The sequence below is a fragment of the Pelophylax lessonae genome (genome assembly GCF_965119305.1).
Source record: "Pelophylax lessonae genome assembly, chromosome: 5".
Taxonomy (NCBI): domain Eukaryota; kingdom Metazoa; phylum Chordata; class Amphibia; order Anura; family Ranidae; genus Pelophylax; species Pelophylax lessonae.
The window spans coordinates 320,472,738-320,493,848 of NC_138772.1; the positions used below are offsets into that span (position 1 = coordinate 320,472,738).

Genomic DNA, 21,111 nt, shown 5'->3' on the forward strand with positions numbered 1-21,111 from the left:
GTAGCTGCTGCATTTCCCACCCTAGGCTTCTACTTGAGTCAATAAGTTTTCCCACTTTTTTGTGGTAAAATTATGGGTCTTGGCTTATATTCGGGTCGGCTTATACTCGAGTATATATGGTAATAAAAAAGCATTCACACAGTACAAGAAGAAGAAACGGATGACCCTATGCAAGAGTGAAAGCGGGTGAAGATGAGGTTACCGAAGAGGCTTCCATTTTTTACCTGTTGTGTCTGTATCAAGAAAACCAGTGGTGCCCATACATGCAGCAACTGTGGCCCAACTGTTCATGCCAACTGTGGACATATCAGTAAAGATGACAGAGATGAGATAAGATCAAGAGGTTAAAGCGTTTGTTACGCCAACATTTCATATTCCTGATATGTGCCTGCTGTACCATGTACTTGTTTGAAAAAGTATCCTGTTCTTTTTATTGCTTCCTTTGTCTGAGATCCCTGGTTTTCCTGTCAGTTCCTCTGCTTTCCTATTAAAAACTGACCACAATAGCATGAGAGCACACCCATGGTCAGTTCTCTAGCTGTGCTGGGAACTCCGCCTGATCTCCTCCAATGATCAGACTTGTCCTGACATGCCTCCCTTGCACAGCCTTTCACTGGGAGGCTCAGTGTACTGCTGCTTCCCCTCCCCCCAGCTCTAATGCAGCTGAGAACACAAGGAAGGTGATCACTTATAAAAAAGTATTTCTCTGTCGCTCATTGACAGACGTAGTCTTCTTGATTCACAAGAACTGGGTTATGTTGTCTCCGCAGGAGTAGGACTAGGCAGAAAAGAAAAAACGTTCTGGCTCCACCCTAGGGGCAGTCCCAGAGGGTATATCCTCCCTCTCTCTGCTACAAGGCATCAGTTTTTTTCTGTCTAGTCAGGAGTAAGGACCTAAGTTCCTTGCTGGGATCTCTGGTCCTGGCAAGATTTTTTTTTTTTAGAAAAAATATTTTTTAGGTAGTTTATTCTCCAGTGTTTTTTCCTGTGAGATCTTCAAGCAAATACGCCGGACTGGGCGACACCAGTGGTCACCCCAGCCGGCCTACGAGCACGCGCAGACCATTGCATTGCGCTTGGTCGGCCGCGACACATTCAAGTAAGTATGCGGGGCCGGGCGACGGGCTGGATGTTGAGATCCAGTGGTCACCCCGGTTTCTGCCTACGAGCGCGTGCAGACCAGAGCTCCGCGCTGGGTCGGCTGCGACGGAGTCCCATTGGAGGGACTGACCTTGCGAGTTAAAAGTCTCGCTTGGACGCCAGGAACCAGAGAGTCGAGGCGTCCGGAGTGGTCCACAACCCCCCACCCCGGTGGAGAGGGTATTGTGAAGAGAGGGTGCCTGTCGGTTCGGTATGGTGAGTAAACGTTCCCTTTTTTCCTCGTTATGAGGCAGTATGAATTATGGTCCCCTCCATACATGGTCAGTATCTGTCTGACACTAAAAGTCCCCCTTGTAAATACAGCATGTGTTTGGTGGGAAGTGGACTTGGTTTGAGAGCTAACACTCTACCCAGCAGACTGTAGTATTACAGCAGACATAGGAGGTATAATCCTACCTTAATTGTAGTGTACCTCCTGCAGATCGATAAACCGCCATTTAGCAGAGATGCAGGTGGATGTGCTGGGAAAAACGATTTCGGCAGTCCGCCGCCATTTTGCCGTAGACCGGGTGCATGAATGTCCTCAGGTCACGCCGACCGCCATGTTTTTGGAGTCTATTGTCTCCTGTATGGGGGCGGCCATGTTTGATGAGCCCAGCTACCTCGTGGAGAGCTGGGAACGCCGGAAGGCGTACACAGGGGCGGAGCCACGTCCTTCTACCCGGGAAAACTAACACAGCTCTTTCCAGTCTGTAAAAGACAGACGCTGACTGCAGTTGGTTGGAAACTTCTCTGCATCGGGTGGTGAGCCTTGAGGGTCCCTCTCTCTCTCTGTGGGGATCGAGAAGCAGGTACTCTGACGGGCACTATTGCGCTAGGGGGATACACATAAAAAAAAAAAAAAAAGAGGTATTTTTTATTTAAAAAAAAAAAGTTTTTGTTTTTTCTGGCAGAGGTGTCCTGAATTAACATGGACCCTGCCACTCATGTATCTCCACCGGATCCCCTCGAGGTGTCTGCAGGATCCTCCAGCACCCCACTGACGGTTGAATCATTGTCAGCTATTATGGAAACTTTTGTGTCCCGGGTGGAAGTGGCTTGTCAGGGACAGGGCGCAAGAAAGCGACCCCCGCCTAACCCCTTATTATCTGAAACTTCGGATTCAGAATCTGAGCCTATTTCTGCAGTTGCAGGTACTTCATCTGGGATTGGTGTCTTGGGTACTGTCTCTTCAGACAGTGAGGAGTATGTTTCGGCATCAGCCATAGCCCGAGAGGAAGCGTTGGTAAACGCACTCATTGTATCTGTTCAAGAAACCTTAAGATTACAGGGTATTCCGTCGGAAATAGCTGAAACTGAAATCCCCTTTGGGACTAAAAAACGCATCAAAGTAGCAAAGGTTTTTCCATTGCCCAAATGTTTTGGCAATCCAATCAAAGAAGAATGGAGTCTGCCAAAACGCACTTCTGCTATTTCTAAACGCATTAACAGGCGTTATCCGTTTGAGGAAACCCTCATTAAGAAATGGACAGAACCACCTGTGGTGGATTCACCAATTGCTAGATTGAATAAAGCCACGGTTATTCCTTTAGAAGACGCTCCGTCTTTTAAAGATCCAGTGGATCGCAAGATAGAAGCTATGTCTCGCACCATGTTTTCCTTGATTGGATCAGCTTTCAGACCAATAATTGCTATTGGACTGGTTTCGCAGACTGTAACTGAATGGACCAAGTGGTTGCGCTGGGACTTAGAAGAAGTCCCTCAGGCGGTATCAGATTTGTTGGAACAAATGATACAGGGGTTACAGTTTGTGTGTGATGCGGCGTTAGACGCCACTCCATTATTGGCGCGAGCATCAGTTTCAGCAGTGGTTCTCAGGCGTACACTGTGGCTAAAAGGTTGGTTAGCCGACCAAGGTTCCAAAAAAGCATTGGCTAATATCCCCTTTTTAGGAGAGCGTCTATTTGGAGCCAACTTAGATGAGATCATTAAGGAGCTCACGGGAGGAAAGAGCACCTTTTTACCGCAAAATGTTAAAGGTAAAGGACCTCGTCAAAGACGAGGGCCTTCTTTCTCTGCTCACAAAAAGTTTTTTCGTCCCGCGGGTGAAAAAATGAAGTCCTCCAAAGCTCCTTCAGGAGGCTTCAGGGGACGTTGGTCGGGCAAGCAAAAGCCCGCCCCCTCCAGACCTGAAGATAAATCGTCCAAAGCCTGAAGGTGCGCCCCCACCCATAACTGGGGTGGGGGGACGTCTTCGCCGGTTCCCGGATCCATGGCTTTCCAGAATCCCGGACAAGTGGGTTTGCAAAGTCATAAGGTCAGGGTACAAGATCGAGTTTCGATCTCTCCCACCGGCGCGATTCTTCCCTTCCAATATCCGACTATCCCCGGATCGTCTAGAAGATCTACGGAGAGCAGTCACGGATTTACTACAACAAGGAGTGGTAGTCCACGTTCCTTGGACAGAACGTTTTCAGGGGTTTTATTCAAACCTATTTACAATACCCAGGAAAGAGGGCAAAGTGCGTCCAATTCTGGACTTAAGGGCACTCAATTCCTTTCTCAACATAAGAAAATTCAAGATGGAATCCATTCGCACAGTAGCAGCCTTCCTGCATCCAGGGGATGTCCTAGCGTCCATAGACATCAAGGACGCCTATCTTCACATTCCCATTTTTGCAGGACATCAGCGGTTTCTACGCTTTTCCGTAGAAGAGAACCACTATCAGTTTGTGGCGTTACCTTTCGGTCTCGCCACGGCTCCTCGGGTCTTCACGAAGGTGTTGGCCCCAATGTTGGCACTACTGCGCCAAAGAGGCATATCGATTCTAGGTTACCTAGACGATCTACTTCATGCAGAGTCTCCTCAGACCCTGCTACAAAACATAGAAATTACCATAATTTCTTTACAGGAATTCGGGTGGCTGGTGAACCAGCAAAAGTCATTTCTGGTTCCCACCTAGAGGCTCGAATATCTGGGTCTAATTCTAGACACAGTCAGGACAAGAGTTTACCTTCCGGTAGGGAAACTCCGGAAGATTCAATCAGCAGTCCAGTTGTTACTATCCAACAGCTGGTCTTCTCTTCGAACTTGCATGAGGGTTCTGGGGTTGATGGTGGCTTCCTTCGAAGCAGTCCCATTTGCCCAGTCCCATACCCGAATTCTTCAGCAAGAGATTCTTCTCAGATGGAATCGGAATCCGGAATCCCTGGACAATCGGATCCGATTGAGCAAACAGACCAGAGAGTCTCTGGTCTGGTGGCTTCGGTCTCCGATGCTCAGCCAGGGAAAGTCATTTCTGCCAATATATTGGATGATAGTGACCACGGATGCCAGTCTATCCGGATGGGGAGGAATTCTCGGTCAGTTATCTGTCCAGGGACTTTGGTCCCCGGAAGAATCCAGGTTGCCGATAAATGTATTGGAACTGAGAGCGATCAGACTTTGTCTGATTCACTGGACCAAGCAGCTCCAGGGCAGCCGGTTCCGATCCAGTCGGACAACGCCACGGCCGTGGCTTATGTCAATCACCAGGGGGGCACCAAGAGTGTCTGAGCGGCCAAAGAAGTGGCTTGCATTCTTCGCTGGGCGGAACGATTTGTTCCAGCGATCTCTGCGGTGTTCATTCCGGGGGTGGAAAATTGGCAGGCAGATTATCTCAGCCGTCAGACTCTGGATCAGGGGGAATGGTCCCTCCATCCAGAAGTTTTCCACCAGTTGTGCCTACGTTGGGGCACCCCGGATGTGGATCTGTTGGCATCACGATTCAACAGGAAAGTACAGAGATTCGTGGCTCGCTCCCGCGATCCTCTAGCAGAGATCACAGACGCACTGATCTCCCCGTGGGGCAATACCAGCTAATGTATGCCTTCCCTCCTCTCGGGTTACTGCCAAGACTTCTTCGCAGGATAGAGGAGGAAGGAATTCCAGTAATCCTGGTAGCTCCGGACTGGCCTCGCCGAGCGTGGTACGCTGACTTGGTCAGACTGGTGGCGGACGTCCCGTGGAGACTTCCTCTCAGGAAGGACCTACTGTCTCAGGGACCGATCTTCCATCCTGCTTTACGATCGCTGGCTTTAACGGCCTGGCTATTGAGACCCAGGTGCTGAAGGACAAGGGATTGTCAGCTTCAGTTATTCCTACTTTAGTTAAAGCAAGGAAAGCGACTTCCAGAAAGATTTAGCATCGCACATGGAAGTCCTACATTGCATGGTGTGAACCTCTGGGGTTCCGTCCACGGTCTTATTCGGTTAGTCGAATATTAGCTTTTCTGCAACAAGGGGTTGAGCAGAAACTGGCCTTGAGTACTATCAAGGGTCAGGTCTCAGCATTAGCTATCTTCTTTCAGAAGCCTTTGGCTACTCATTCCTTGGTGCGGAATTTCATCCAGGGGGTGCTACATCTGGCTCCGCCAGTGCGCGCGCCGTTACCACCCTGGGATCTTAATTTAGTATTGTCGGTTCTTCAGAAACCTCCCTTTGAAGATATTAGGGAGATTCCTCTACCTACGTTGTCCCAGAAGGTGGCCTTCTTGGTGGCTATCACTTCTGCACGCAGGGTGTCAGAACTGGCCGCATTATCTTGTCGTTCCCCATATCTGGTGGTTCATAGAGATAAGGTGGTTCTTCGTCCGAATCCATCCTTCCTACCAAAAGTGGTTTCAGAATTTCATCTGAATGAAGAAATTGTATTACCTTCCCTGTGTCCTAAGCCCAGTCATCCTCGGGAGTTTGCTTTACACTCCTTGGATGTGGTCCGGGCGATCAGGGTATACTTGAAAACGACAGACTCGTTTCGCAAGACGGATTCACTTTTTGTGATCCCGGATGGACCCAAAAAGGGGTTGCCTGCATCTGCCGCGACTATTTCCAAATGGATCAGACAGACGGTGGTACAGGCTTATTCTATTAAGGGTCGGGAGCCCCCGTTCCCTGTTAAGGCGCACTCCACTCGGGCACTTAGTGCGTCATGGGCCTTTCGCCATCAGGCGTCAGTGGTCCAGGTGTGCAAGGCGGCTGGTCGTCGGTGCATACCTTTACAAAACATTATAAAGTTGATGTAATGGCATCGTCTGATGCCTCGTTTGGCCGCAAGGTTTTGCAGGCCGCCATTTGAGGAGACCAGTGGTCTACCTCGAGGGTTTTTTTCCGTTGGAATTTTTATTTGAGTCTCATTCTTTGTTTATAATGAGCCTTTAAAACTTCTAGTTTGGCACCGGTTGGGCCTTCTAGATTGGATTTTGATTTCTGTCAATCCCACCCCTCATTTGTGGCACTGCTTCTGGATGTCCCAGTTCTTGTGAATCAAGAAAACTACGTCTGTCAATGAGCGACAGAGAAAATCGGATTTTTGTAAGATCTTACTGTAAAATCCTTTTCTCTTAGCTCATTGACAGACGTAGTACCCGCCCCTCTATCATTGAGTTGGGTTGGGTTAAATTCTCTGTTGCTGCTTTGTGACAGAACTGATGCCTTGTAGCAGAGAGAGGGAGGATATACCCTCTGGGACTGCCCCTAGGGTGGAGCCAGAACGTTTTTTCTTTTCTGCCTAGTCCTACTCCTGCGGAGACAACATAACCCAGTTCTTGTGAATCAAGAAGACTACGTCTGTCAATGAGCTAAGAGAAAAGGATTTTACAGTAAGATCTTACAAAAATCCGATTTTATATATTTTTTTTACATCTATACACAAATGTTTTGCCATATGTGAGTTATTTTACAAGGTGATCGTTTACAACCACTTTAATATTTTGTGCATTCTTTGCTTCAGTACTGAGAATGCCATTGAAGGGTAAATTAGACCTAAATTAAATCTGGAAATACAGGTCAAAAAATGAAAATGGAATCTGACAAAAAAAAATGTCCTCCTGCATCCCTGAGAGCCACAGTGCAAGTTCCTATTCCTGACGTTGACAGGGGATTGGGTGACTCGCACTATCTGTTGGCAGTTGTTATGACAGAAGATGGTTTTTACCAACTTGGAACCTGCTCAATAAATTTTGAACCAGCTTTATGCCAGATAACAATTTACTTTATGTCCAAAGGATTTCCTTAAATGGTATTTGTCATTCTGCATTATTTCTAGGTATACTATAAAATGCCTAGGTAAAGACATGTTCCTGTTATGACTTTTTACTTTACCTAAGCAGTATTTGTCGTTCTACAGAATACTTAGATATTTTTTACAATGACTAGGTAAAATATATAGCAGAATTAAAGTTACACATTTCATACTGTGCCAAAAAAAATCATGCATTCTATATATGTCCTAGGCTTTCCATAGAATGCTGGAAATTCACATATTACCGGTAAAAATATAATTTTCTTTTACGTCCTCCGACAGTCGCCGCCATCTTCATATTCGTCACAATGGGGTATTACACTTTGCTCCGTAGGAGTAGCTAGGCAACAGAATATGTCAATATTAAAGCTTTTAACATATCCCCACCCCAGGGGGTGGTCCCCTCAGTCTATACCCTCCTGCTTCCTGTTTCCTGCTTCAGTTTCAATGTCTAGCTTGTCAGGAGTAGCTGGATGTCTCTATGCTGGGGCATTTTGTCTCAGCCTTCTCTCTTTTTTGATTTTATTTGAGTTTTTTCTCTCTTTCTTTATTTAGCTGTTATTTTTACCAGCAATAGTTAGATCTTCGGATGAAGAGGATAATGCGGGCTGCGTCTCGGGCTGACTCCCCTGGTCGCAGGTTGTGGGTCAGTGGCTTCTCAGCCCGCCATCGAGCGTTCAGTCAGGTAATGCTCCTGAGTTTTCTGAACGACCCATCCCTGTTCCGTGCAGGGATGCTAGGGTGAGGTGGCTACCTCACTGGACGCTGTGCGGTTTCTCAACCCACCTTCTGCTGCGTCCTGGATGTGACTCTCCCTGTCTCATGTACAGCGGCTTGTTCGCCTGTGCGGGTCCCCCACGCCATGTAAGAGGTAAGTGTATTCATGTGGGGACCTGTCTGTCTGGGGGGTGTCAGTCTGGGACTGTTACCTTGCCCTGTGTTCACACTATTGATGTTTCCCTATCTCTCACACTGCATGCTGTGGGCTGCAAGGAGGGGGGGCTGTGCTGCACTTCTGTGTCAGTCTGAGTGTGTGAACGGCTGTGTGCTGTGGAACTTGATGCTATCATGTTTGGGGCACTTTTCAGCGCCGCTGCGGCGGTTCACCATGTTCTTTATAACTTTGTGGTGTATTTTTATTCCACCTTCATGAGGTGGGGGAGCGGCGGTTTCGGCGCCAAACGGCGCCATTTTGGCTGTACTCGCTCCGGCCGCATGGTACACATGCATGGCGGCCATTTTCTTGTAGCCTCCCATAGGCTTTAATGGAGCGCCCTGAATATCAGCAATTCCTTTTCTACAGGAGCACCGATCTGGCCAGCAGCAGCAGCGGTCTCTCCAGGTTTTTTCCCTCTATTCTCTGTATCCTTGCCTGAGTATAACTTGTCCCTGTGGGGGTCCCTGGTGTGGGTGTGCTTGTGTGGCGGTGGGCTACGTTCGCAGCGCCTTATTAAAAGGGGCGGTCACCCATTTTATTTTACTCATTTTGGGGCATGGATTCTCAGGAAAGCAAATTTCCTGTCACATTGGTGGGAAGCCAGGGGACTGCGGTTTTCCCCCTCGGGGGAGGGGGGGGATTTGGCTGCGATTGTGGCTAGCCTTGCGACTCAGGTGCAATTGCTGATGGCTGCTCAATCCTCAAAAAGGCCCAGAGTTTTCAATTTCCTCTGATTCAGAGGGTGTTGGTGATGGGGCTGCTGTTGCTGGGGTCTCCTTGTCGGGGTCCCGTTCCTCCCTGGACCTTGTGGGGTCAGAAATGGAGGCTGAGGTTGAGGGGGTTGATATTTCTCCCCCTGGCTCGTCTGAAGAGCTTGCACTCATGGATGAATTGGTTGCTTCTATCAAGCAAACACTGCGTTTACAGGATGAACCTTGTCCTCCTGCTGCCTTGGCCGCTTATGGGACGCAGAAAAGACGCAAAACATCGCAGGTATTTCCCTGTACTGATGATTTTCAATGCGCTGTAAAGGAACATTGGCGTAATATACGCAAGCCTTTTGCTATACCAAGTAGGTTTAAGCTGCGCTATCCTTTTACGCCCGCTACTGATGGGCGTTGGTGTGTCCCACCTCCGGTGGATCACGCGATAGCGGTTCTGAATAAGCCCACTGCGATTCCTGCTGAGGATATCCCGGTGTTCCGGGATGCCACGGACAAACGGACGGAGTCCCTTGCCCATCATGCCTATTCTATTATGGGTTCTATGCTGAAAGCTTTATTTGCTTCACTTATGGCGGCCCAGGCTGTCGCGAGCTGGACGCAGGTGCTCAATCGCATCCTGGTGGCTGATTCTGCCCTCCAGGCGACTTTGGATAGGGTGGATCAAATCCACCGGGGTGTCATGTATTTGTGTGATGCGGACCTGGATATGGTTCCGTTGGCTGCACGTGTACATGGTGTGGCGGTATTGTCTCGCCGTTTTGGTTTGGTTGAAGTGTTGGTCGGTGGACCAATTTTCGCGTAAGACCTTGGCTAATCTGCCCTATGATGGTTCTCGCCTTTTTTGGTGAGTCCCTAGATACGTTAATTAGGGGGATCACGGGTGGTAAGAGCACGCTCTTACCCTAATCCCACAAGGCTAAGACGGCTCCTGGTAAGAAGCCGTGGACTGGTAAGCAAAAGTCCGGCCAGTCCGGTTCAGCGGCCCACAACAGTGCGGCCTGAAGGGGCGCCCTCACCCGACTCTGGGGTGGGGGGACGCTTGCTCGGTTTCCTTCACCCATGGCTGTTCCGGGTTCGGGACAGGTGGGTTCAGGAAATCGTTCGATCTGGCTACGAGATCGAGTTTCTCTATAGGCCGGAGCGCAGATTTTTTCCCTCAAATCTTCTACTGTCCCTGGAGCGTTTGCGGGATCTGCATCTAGCGGTGCAGGACCTGAGGGCTCAGGGAGTGGTGGTCCCGGTGCCTCATCAGGACAGGTTTCGGGGGTTCTATTCCAATCTGTTCACTGTGCCCGGGAAGGAGGGCAAGGTACGTCCGATTCTGGACTTAAAGGCGCTGAACCGCTTTGTGCGGGTGCGCAAGTTCCGCATGGAATCTCTGCGGTCGGTGGTGGCTGCCCTGGTTCCGGGGGAGTTCATGGCTTCCATCGACTTGAAGGATGCGTATCTTCACATCCCGAATTTCGAGGGTCACCAGAGGTACCTTCGATTCGCCATAGCGGAGGATCACTACCAATTTGTGGCGTTGCCATTTGGTCTCGCCTCGGCTCCACGGGTGTTCACCAAGGTGCGGGCACCGGTTTTGGCTTTGAGAGCCCAGGGCGTCTCTGTCCTAGGGTATCTGGACGATATTCTGGTTCGGTCTGCGACCAGCCAGGGTCTGGAGAAGGCTCTGTCCGTTACGATGCAGTCTCTGCAGGAGTTTGGTTGGACGATAACTTTTCCAAAGTCAGCACTGTGCCCATCGGTTCGTCTCCCTTACCTGGGAATGGTTCTGGACTCTGTCCAGGCGAAGGTCTTCCTACCGGACGACAAACTCAGGACTCTTCAGGAAGGAAGTCAGGTCCCTCAGGGACGCTCCGTCCTCGTCCACTCGGACGTGCATGAGATGTCTGGGATTGATGGTCTCGGCTTTCGAGGCGATTCCCTTCGCCCAGTTTCACACGTGGGGTTTCCAAGCGGAGATCCTGTCCAGGTGGGACGGGCGACCGCGATCTCTGGATCTGGATTTCGTTGGGCCATCGCACCAGAAGGGTTCTTCTGTGGTGGCTCCTGTCCCCGCCGGTGTCAGGGGGCAAGTCTTTTCGTCCTTTCTCATGGACGGTGGTCACCACGGATGCCAGCCTGTCGGACTGGGGTGGTGTTCTGGGCGTTCTGTCCGCCCAGGGAACTTGGTCGGAGGGGGAATCCTCCCTTCCGGTCAGCATTCTGGAATTGCGTGCGATGATTCTCTGCCTTCAACGTTGGCCGGACAGGCTGCAGGGCAGTCCGGTTCGGGTGCAGACGGACATTGCCACGGCGGTGGCTTACGTCATTCGCCAAGGGGACACCAAGAGGGCCCGGGTGGCTCGGGAAGTGGCCGACATTCTGTCTTGGGCCGAGACGCATGTCCCAGTGATATCGGCGGTTCACATTCCAGGGGTTGGAGAACTGGCGGGCGGATTATCTGATGCCGCCAGTCCCTGGACCAGGGGGAATGGCCCCTCCGTCCGGGTGTTCTCCAGATGTTGTGCGTGACGTGGGGTCTTCCGGAGGTGGACCTGTTCGCGTCTCGTCTGTACAGCAAGGTGTACAGGTTCGTGGCAAGGCCACGCGATCCTCGGGCAGACGCGTCAGACGCGTTGGTAGCTCCGTGGCATCAGTACCGACTGATGTATGCGTTTTCACCGAACAAGAAAAAAGTAAAATGGTATCACTATCCCTGCGGACTCTATTTGTGCCCCAGAGTAACCGCTACAGGTGGGCGTGAACCAAAATGGTGGGATTTTAAGGGTGAGGCTTGTAAGGGTATATGTTTAAGATAAATAATTCAAAAAACAAGATAAAATAATGATTTTTATTACAAGTTCATAAAAACAATCACATACAGTGATACATCTTGATATCGCAAAGATACTTAAATGTACATAGAACCATTGAAAGGTGCTAGGGGTCACTAGTGTCCAACATGTTTCGCCGGAAGGCTTCTTCTGGGACAATACAGGAATGGTGACCTCTGCTGGTTCTAAGTATGAATAACATACAGTCAGTTTACAAAGATATATCAAGTTAATTACAATCAGATATAGGAATTACATTGTAGTAGGGCTCACCACAAGTTGTATCTAGAGCAGAGCAGCCATATCAGCGTCCGTGTATCAGGGATCATAGCGATCCATCCAATGGCGGGTAATAACCCTGAACTACAAAGTCCAGCCAGACCCGATCCCGCTACTTTAACAGGAACCGGACCGAGCTCGGTCGAACGGGAGTAAATCTGAAAAAACCAGCATTCCATAAAAGGAAGAAGCCAGTTACTAAAAATCCCATATGATGCTGAAATCAGGTATATATAGGTAGGTTACCCACGTTCTCCAACAGTAGGGCCATAGCAGTGATAAGATCATGCTTAAGTTGTGAAAGAGAAAAGGGGGGCTACATAGAGTGATAAGGCAGGAAAATAGGAGGGGTTGATGAAGCCAGGGGTGCACAAACACCATGTGAAAGATATAGATGTAACATATGGTTATAGACCAGGTGCAGACCGATGGTAACCAAAGAGGTTAAAAATGTGCAAGATTAATGAGAGTGAACTAAAAGATAAGTCCGATTAGGAACCTACCCAAAGAGTGAGAAACTGTGAAAGATAAATGCCATTACTGCCGTACAGGTGGGAGATCGTTGTAGTAAAACTTACCTCATATGTTCCGGTTGATTGGTAACAGACAGCCGCGCCACTAGTCGTGGCCTGTCTGTACCGTATTCCGCTCGGCGTTATAAGCGCGGTCCCACCGGAAGTGATGAGGTACCTCATGACCTCCAACTGGTCACTTCCGGTGCGGGCGCCATCTAGCGGTCCCAATCAGAGCTGCACCGCAACAAGGAGGTATAGATGAGTGGGAACGCTGTACATCCGCTATCAAAAGAAAACGGACTCGGGGAAATTATGTGGGAGGAGAAGAGTAGTATAAATCTCAACAACACCACCCCCGGCTTGGCGCCCGAGCCCCTGTCAAAAAAGATAAGCAGGAAAAGAGCCGGCACATTGGATTTAGTCGCGATTTGATCCTATATTGACACACGGACTCCGATCTCATAAAGCTACAAAAATAAAAGGGAAACAAAGAAGAAGAGAAAAATATAAATGTCATAAGAGAATACATGTTAATACTTCACAGCACATGACCAATATGTGCTGTGATTAATTAGTCATAAGCAACATATGATTATTGACATGGAAGGTATACAATAGTATCCTATCCTAGATTCTGGCAACACAATGGGTTCCTGTGGTGTTAATACAGTATTACGGTTTGTCTACATGCTGAATCAATAGGTACATGGACAATATAGACAATACAAAGCATGATCACATGAGGAGTTTCAGGAGGAACGGAGGGTGGGGAGTATTTTTATTAGTCTTATGGTTACATGTATATAGTAGGCAATAATACAGCCCTAGATTCATTCCAAAAAAGGTTTAAATGATAAGGCCGTATTTAAACCTGGTGGCCTAGTGGCCTGTGAAATTACTTAAAAAAGCTTATCAAAGAGCTAATCTCCAACCACGAGATAGGCTTATTTTTGGGTCACGTCAGATTAAACCCTCAAATACTACTAAATTAATTACCAAATACAGCCCCCAACATCAAACCATACGTAAAATCTTGGATAACAATTGGCACTTCTTAGCAGACGATATTACGGTCTCAAAATACATTAAACCCTACCCAGAGATAGTCTATCGTAAATCCGTTCCTCCTGAAACTCCTCATGTGATCATGCTTTGTATTGTCTATATTGTCCATGTACCTATTGATTCAGCATGTAGACAAACCGTAATACTGTATTAACACCACAGGAACCCATTGTGTTGCCAGAATCTAGGATAGGATACTATTGTATACCTTCCATGTCAATAATCATATGTTGCTTATGACTAATTAATCACAGCACATATTGGTCATGTGCTGTGAAGTATTAACATGTATTCTCTTATGACATTTATATTTTTCTCTTCTTCTTTGTTTCCCTTTTATTTTTGTAGCTTTATGAGATCGGAGTCCGTGTGTCAATATAGGATCAAATCGCGACTAAATCCAATGTGCCGGCTCTTTTCCTGCTTATCTTTTTTGACAGGGGCTCGGGCGCCAAGCCGGGGGTGGTGTTGTTGAGATTTATACTACTCTTCTCCTCCCACATAATTTCCCCGAGTCCGTTTTCCTTTGATAGCGGATGTACAGCGTTCCCACTCATCTATACCTCCTTGTTGCGGTGCAGCTCTGATTGGGACCGCTAGATGGCGCCCGCACCGGAAGTGACCAGTTGGAGGTCATGAGGTACCTCATCACTTCCGGTGGGACCGCGCTTATAACGCCGAGCGGAATACGGTACAGACAGGCCACGACTAGTGGCGCGGCTGTCTGTTACCAATCAACCGGAACATATGAGGTAAGTTTTACTACAACGATCTCCCACCTGTACGGCAGTAATGGCATTTATCTTTCACAGTTTCTCACTCTTTGGGTAGGTTCCTAATCGGACTTATCTTTTAGTTCACTCTCATTAATCTTGCACATTTTTAACCTCTTTGGTTACCATCAGTCTGCACCTGGTCTATAACCATATGTTACATCTATATCTTTCACATGGTGTTTGTGCACCCCTGGCTTCATCAACCCCTCCTATTTTCCTGCCTTATCACTCTATGTAGCCCCCCTTTTCTCTTTCACAACTTAAGCATGATCTTCTCACTGCTATGGCCCTACTGTTGGAGAACGTGGGTAACCTACCTATATATACCTGATTTCAGCATCATATGGGATTTTTAGTAACTGGCTTCTTCCTTTTATGGAATGCTGGTTTTTTCAGATTTACTCCCGTTCGACCGAGCTCGGTCCGGTTCCTGTTAAAGTAGCGGGATCAGGTCTGGCTGGACTTTGTAGTTCAGGGTTATTACCCGCCATTGGATGGATCGCTATGATCCCTGATACACGGATGCTGATATGGCTGCTCTGCTCTAGATACAACTTGTGGTGAGCCCTACTACAATGTAATTCCTATATCTGATTGTAATTAACTTGATATATCTTTGTAAACTGACTGTATGTTATTCATACTTAGAACCAGCAGAGGTCACCATTCCTGTATTGTCCCAGAAGAAGCCTTCCGGCGAAACATGTTGGACACTAGTGACCCCTAGCACCTTTCAATGGTTCTATGTACATTTAAGTATCTTTGCGATATCAAGATGTATCACTGTATGTGATTGTTTTTATGAACTTGTAATAAAAATCATTATTTTATCTTGTTTTTTGAATTATTTATCTTAAACATATACCCTTACAAGCCTCACCCTTAAAATCCCACCATTTTGGTTCACGCCCACCTGTAGCTGTTACTCTGGGGCACAAATAGAGTCCGCAGGGATAGTGATACCATTTTACTTTTTTCTTGTTCAATGTATCAATAGGGATGTGGTGTTGGCTTGCTGGGTACATTGGCCAGTTTAGGCATGGCACTTTCCTTTTCCTATATATTGATTGAAACAGGGGTGAAAAACCCCAGAAGTGCTTTGCACTTGCCATTGCCTACTGGTCTGGATAAATAAATTTTTCAGAAAATGTTATATATTTCTTTCTCTAATTTGCACTATATTTGTTTATTGTAACAGGAAACAATGTATGTCTAATTAAGTTAATATTATGACAGTATACCTGGCAATCAATGGTTACATTGGTATGTTGAATTGGACTGTAATCTAGGTACTTTGGTTTTTCCTGATCCCCCTCTTTCCCCTCCCCCTCTGGACATTCAAATATCTGAGAATATATTGCTAGCCTCTTTTTCTAACCTTTCTCATATGTAGTAAATTCCTTCCCTAGGACTAGCTTCCATTTCCCCACGATGGCAAAAATGGCACAGTTAGGAGGAAAAAACTGGGAGGATTTCCTAGATAATATTGAGAAAAACTGTACCACCACTAACCCAAATGATATTGATATAGAGGTGTTTTTTCAGAAAATTAGACGATTGATGGAAAGAAAATCCAACCTCGGTTGGCACATCAGGTTTTTTGATAAATATATAAGAGAAAATGTTAATCCTATGGGGCTACGTATACAAATCTTTCCTTCCTTTGAGGTGCATGATATAACCTTTAAAGAAAAATGGGAAAAAAACTTAACCCAATGTACCTCCAACATGATGGAGCTTTTGAGAGATAAATACAAGTCGGATTTAATGGATATTGATAAGGACATTGAGAATTTGCAAACAAGAAATCGCTCACTTATTAAGCATTTAGAATACAATAAAAGGGAATCCGAACTACAGGCTCACCTGGAGAGTTTCAATAAAACCCTTCTGATGAGAAAAGATTTGAAATTTTACAAGGATAAGCTGGCCTTTATGGGAGGCTACGCCTATAAATGGCAAAAATCCACCTATACACGTAAAAACAAAACTCAAAAAATATTATCTGATAAGACAAGTTATCAATATCCATCTGACTCAGAATTATCTCTTGCATCTTCTGCCTCATCAGCTCGATCAACGCAGAGGAGTCAGACCAGACAGGGACAGGGTAACAGTGGTAAATCAGGGAAACGAGGTAATAAAGGCAATCAACATCAAAATATGGTAGGAGATACGGATAAACCTAACAGGAAGCGCAATCTATCCCCACAATCCACACCAAATGCCAAAACAACCCCAGTTATGGGAATTATCAGAGGCCTGGGAGCTATTCCTAAAACTTCCAAGAGTGAGTTAATGCCAACAACCACAAATGATGAAACAATCCAGGGATTCCCTTTAGGGACCCCTCTCCCCACACAACTGGTAGACGAAAAAAGAGGACCCATAGACACCTTTGTAATAAGAGGACAAACGATAAACCTGGAATAGGACACAGACACAGGGACACTCCTATTTTGGCCCCTGCAGCACCTTCACATGCTGGGATCAAGGAAGGACTGTCAAATTCCACTCAACAACCAACATACAATCAAGGGGAGAAAAAGAATCCTCTTGATATTATTAATCTTTCCTCCCGATCACTCTCACAAACTGAGAAAGAAGTATTACAACTAGGCCTAAGTTTCTGTCCAGATCAACAAATAAACAAATTCGAAGTGGTCAAAGACCTTCATTTATTTGCAAGGAATTTGACATATAAATATATTTTTGACAAAAACAAAGGCCAAAACAATATACGGGACGAGGATCTATACAAAGGATTCAAGGCCCAAGATTTTAGAAATCTCAAAACAATGATGCAGTTAATTGAGGAAAATAAACAACATCCAGACTATTCATCGTCTGATTCCTCTTCTGATGATGAGGAGGAACCACACGATGAAATAAACAAATTCAAACCCAGATCAACACGTTTTCCCAATCTTCAAACTTGCCCAGCTATCTGGGCTTTTGTGAAGCACACCCAGAAGGAGATCGACAGATTGGAGGCCCCCTTACTTGGGGCCTCTAACCTGTCGGCCCCCCAAAGGACTGCTTTAGATGACCTTGTCCATGACGACCTCGTTGTCATTAAACCCTCGGATAAGGGTGGCAACGTGGTCGTCATGGACAGGCATCAGTACGAGACCATGTGTCTCGATATTCTAAAAAATTAAGAATGGTATAGACCAGTATCTATCGAGGAAGTTGATATTATGAAGGGTAAATTTAAATCTATAATCTTTAATGCCTTACAGTCTCATGTGATTAACCAAGAACTGTATGACTATTTTAACGTTAAATGGCCAATTTTGCCAACGTTTTATGCGTTACCCAAAGTACATAAAAGCCTCGAAACACCTCCAGGGCGCCCAATTGTTTCAGGCATCGGTTCTATCACTGAACCTTCCAGTAGGTTCGTTGATGACCAACTACGCCCACATGTCATGGGCCTACCTTCATACCTCAGGGATACTTTAGAGCTCTTGAGAGTTCTGGAGGGTCTCAGTGTCCCTGGTGGCTCTCTTCTGGTCACCCTTGACATTGAGGCCCTCTATTCTAGTATCCCTCATACTAGAGGCATCGAGGTTATCACTACCTTTGTTAAGGAACAGACCCATCGCACTTGGGCATTGACAGATTTTACACTTCAACTACTGAACCATATCCTCAGATCCAATATCTTTGTATTCGGCGAAACCACTTACCTCCAGGTACAGGGGGTAGCGATGGGGACTGCCTGTGCCCCATCGTATGCCAACCTGTACCTGGGGGGGTGGGAAAGGGAGTTGTTTGCCAATGATGGCGCTTCGATATACCTGCGCCACCTAGCGCTGTGGCGCAGGTATATCGACGACGTCATCGTTGTATGGACAGGCTCGGTGTCCACCCTTCTGGAATTTATAGACTTCATATCCAACAATAATTATAATTTAAAATTCACTGTTCAATATGATACCCAACAAATAGCTTTTCTTGACACCACAATATATCTTACACCTGAGGGCAATATTTACACTTCCCTATACCGTAAAAATACGGCAGGAAACACTATACTTCATTATACTAGTAGTCACCCGCGATCCCTAATACGCAGTATCCCGTATTCACAATATCTTAGAATACGACGTAACTGCTTTCTGGATGATGACTATAAACAAGAAGCTAAGGCCCTACAGCAAAGGCTCTTGGTCCGTGGCTACAGCAAGAAATTACTTAAAAAAGCTTATCAAAGAGCTAATCCCCAACCACGAGATAGGCTTATTTTTGGGTCACGTCAGATTAAACCCTCAAATACTACTAAATTAATTACCAAATACAGCCCCCAACATCAAACCATACGTAAAATCTTGGATAACAATTGGCACTTCTTAGCAGACGATATTACAGTCTCAAAATACATTAAACCCTACCCAGAGATAGTCTATCGTAAATCTGCCTCACTCAGAGACAAACTTGTACATAGTCATTACAAACCAAAGAAGGAGGAAGATTCCTATGGAGCAGTGGGGGGCTATGGTACTTACAAATGTGGCCAATGCTCAGAATGCCCCTGGGTAAAAGAGGGGTATATCTCCCTCCTACCTCGGGGAGGGACTTTGAGACCTAGGTTTAGGGCTACTTGCCTTACTGAAGGTGTTGTTTATTTAGCTACATGCCTCTGTGGGGCGTTCTATGTAGGGAAAACAATTAGACCCTTTGCGAAACGCATCCAAGACCATCTGTACTATATGGACACTGGACTTATGTCTACACCCATTTGTAGGCATATAGGCCTAAATCATAATTTCGACCCCCATTTTATTAAATTTATTGTATTAGAAGCAATTAAGAAGAACCCCAGAGGGGGTAATTATGATAATGCAATTCTTAAGGCTGAAGTAAAGTGGATCTATAAATTACAGGCCACTAGGCCACCAGGTTTAAATACGGCCTTATCATTTAAACCTTTTTTGGAATGAATCTAGGGCTGTATTATTGCCTACTATATACATGTAACCATAAGACTAATAAAAATACTCCCCACCCTCCGTTCCTCCTGAAACTCCTCATGTGATCATGCTTTGTATTGTCTATATTGTCCATGTACCTATTGATTCAGCATGTAGACAAACCGTAATACTGTATTAACACCACAGGAACCCATTGTGTTGCCAGAATCTAGGATAGGATACTATTGTATACCTTCCATGTCAATAATCATATGTTGCTTATGACTAATTAATCACAGCACATATTGGTCATGTGCTGTGAAGTATTAACATGTATTCTCTTATGACATTTATATTTTTCTCTTCTTCTTTGTTTCCCTTTTATTTTTGTAGCTTTATGAGATCGGAGTCCGTGTGTCAATATAGGATCAAATCGCGACTAAATCCAATGTGCCGGCTCTTTTCCTGCTTATCTTTTTTGACAGGGGCTCGGGCGCCAAGCCGGGGGTGGTGTTGTTGAGATTTATACTACTCTTCTCCTCCCACATAATTTCCCCGAGTCCGTTTTCTTTTGATAGCGGATGTACAGCGTTCCCACTCATCTATACCTCCTTGTTGCGGTGCAGCTCTGATTGGGACCGCTAGATGGCGCCCGCACCGGAAGTGACCAGTTGGAGGTCATGAGGTACCTCATCACTTCCGGTGGGACCGCGCTTATAACGCCGAGCGGAATACGGTACAGACAGGCCACGACTAGTGGCGCGGCTGTCTGTTACCAATCAACCGGAACATATGAGGTAAGTTTTACTACAACGATCTCCCACCTGTACGGCAGTAATGGCATTTATCTTTCACAGTTTCTGCTGGTGAAATGTATTTCCACCTTCTCCTCTTAATACTCACTCTCTGGGTAGGTTCCTAATCGCACTTATCTTTTAGTTCACTCTCATTAATCTTGCACATTTTTAACCTCTTTGGTTACCATCAGTCTGCACCTGGTCTATAACCATATGTTACATCTATATCTTTCACATGGTGTTTGTGCACCCCTGGCTTCATCAACCCCTCCTATTTTCCTGCCTTATCACTCTATGTAGCCCCCCTTTTCTCTTTCACAACTTAAGCATGATCTTCTCACTGCTATGGCCCTACTGTTGGAGAACGTGGGTAACCTACCTATATATACCTGATTTCAGCATCATATGGGATTTTTAGTAACTGGCTTCTTCCTTTTATGGAATGCTGGTTTTTTCAGATTTACTCCCGTTCGACCGAGCTCGGTCCGGTTCCTGTTAAAGTAGCGGGATCAGGTCTGGCTGGACTTTGTAGTTCAGGGTTATTACCCGCCATTGGATGGATCGCTATGATCCCTGATACACGGACGCTGATATGGCTGCTCTGCTCTAGATACAACTTGTGGTGAGCCCTACTACAATGTAATTCCTATATCTGATTGTAATTAACTTGATATATCTTTGTAAACTGACTGTATGTTATTCATACTTAGAACCAGCAGAGGTCACCATTCCTGTATTGTCCCAGAAGAAGCCTTCCGGCGAAACATGTTGGACACTAGTGACCCCTAGCACCTTTCAATGGTTCTATGTACATTTAAGTATCTTTGCGATATCAAGATGTATCACTGTATGTGATTGTTTTTATGAACTTGTAATAAAAATCATTATTTTATCTTGTTTTTTGAATTAAACATATACCCTTACAAGCCTCACCCTTAAAATCCCACCATTTTGGTTCACGCCCACCTGTAGCGGTTACTCTGGGGCACAAATAGAGTCCGCAGGGATAGTGATACCATTTTACTTTTTTCTTGTTCAATGTATCAATAGGGATGTGGTGTTGGCTTGCTGGGTACATTGGCCAGTTTAGGCATGGCACTTTCCTTTTCCTGTATGCGTT

At 46.2% G+C, this 21,111-nt stretch overlaps 1 protein-coding gene across 2 annotated transcripts in view; it reads left to right on the plus strand.

Annotated features, from left to right (window-relative positions):
* The window catches only part of EXOC2 (exocyst complex component 2), a 366,356-nt gene that overhangs the window by 157,085 nt on the left and 188,160 nt on the right, over positions 1 to 21,111 (plus strand). The gene's annotated exons all lie outside the window — the stretch shown is intronic.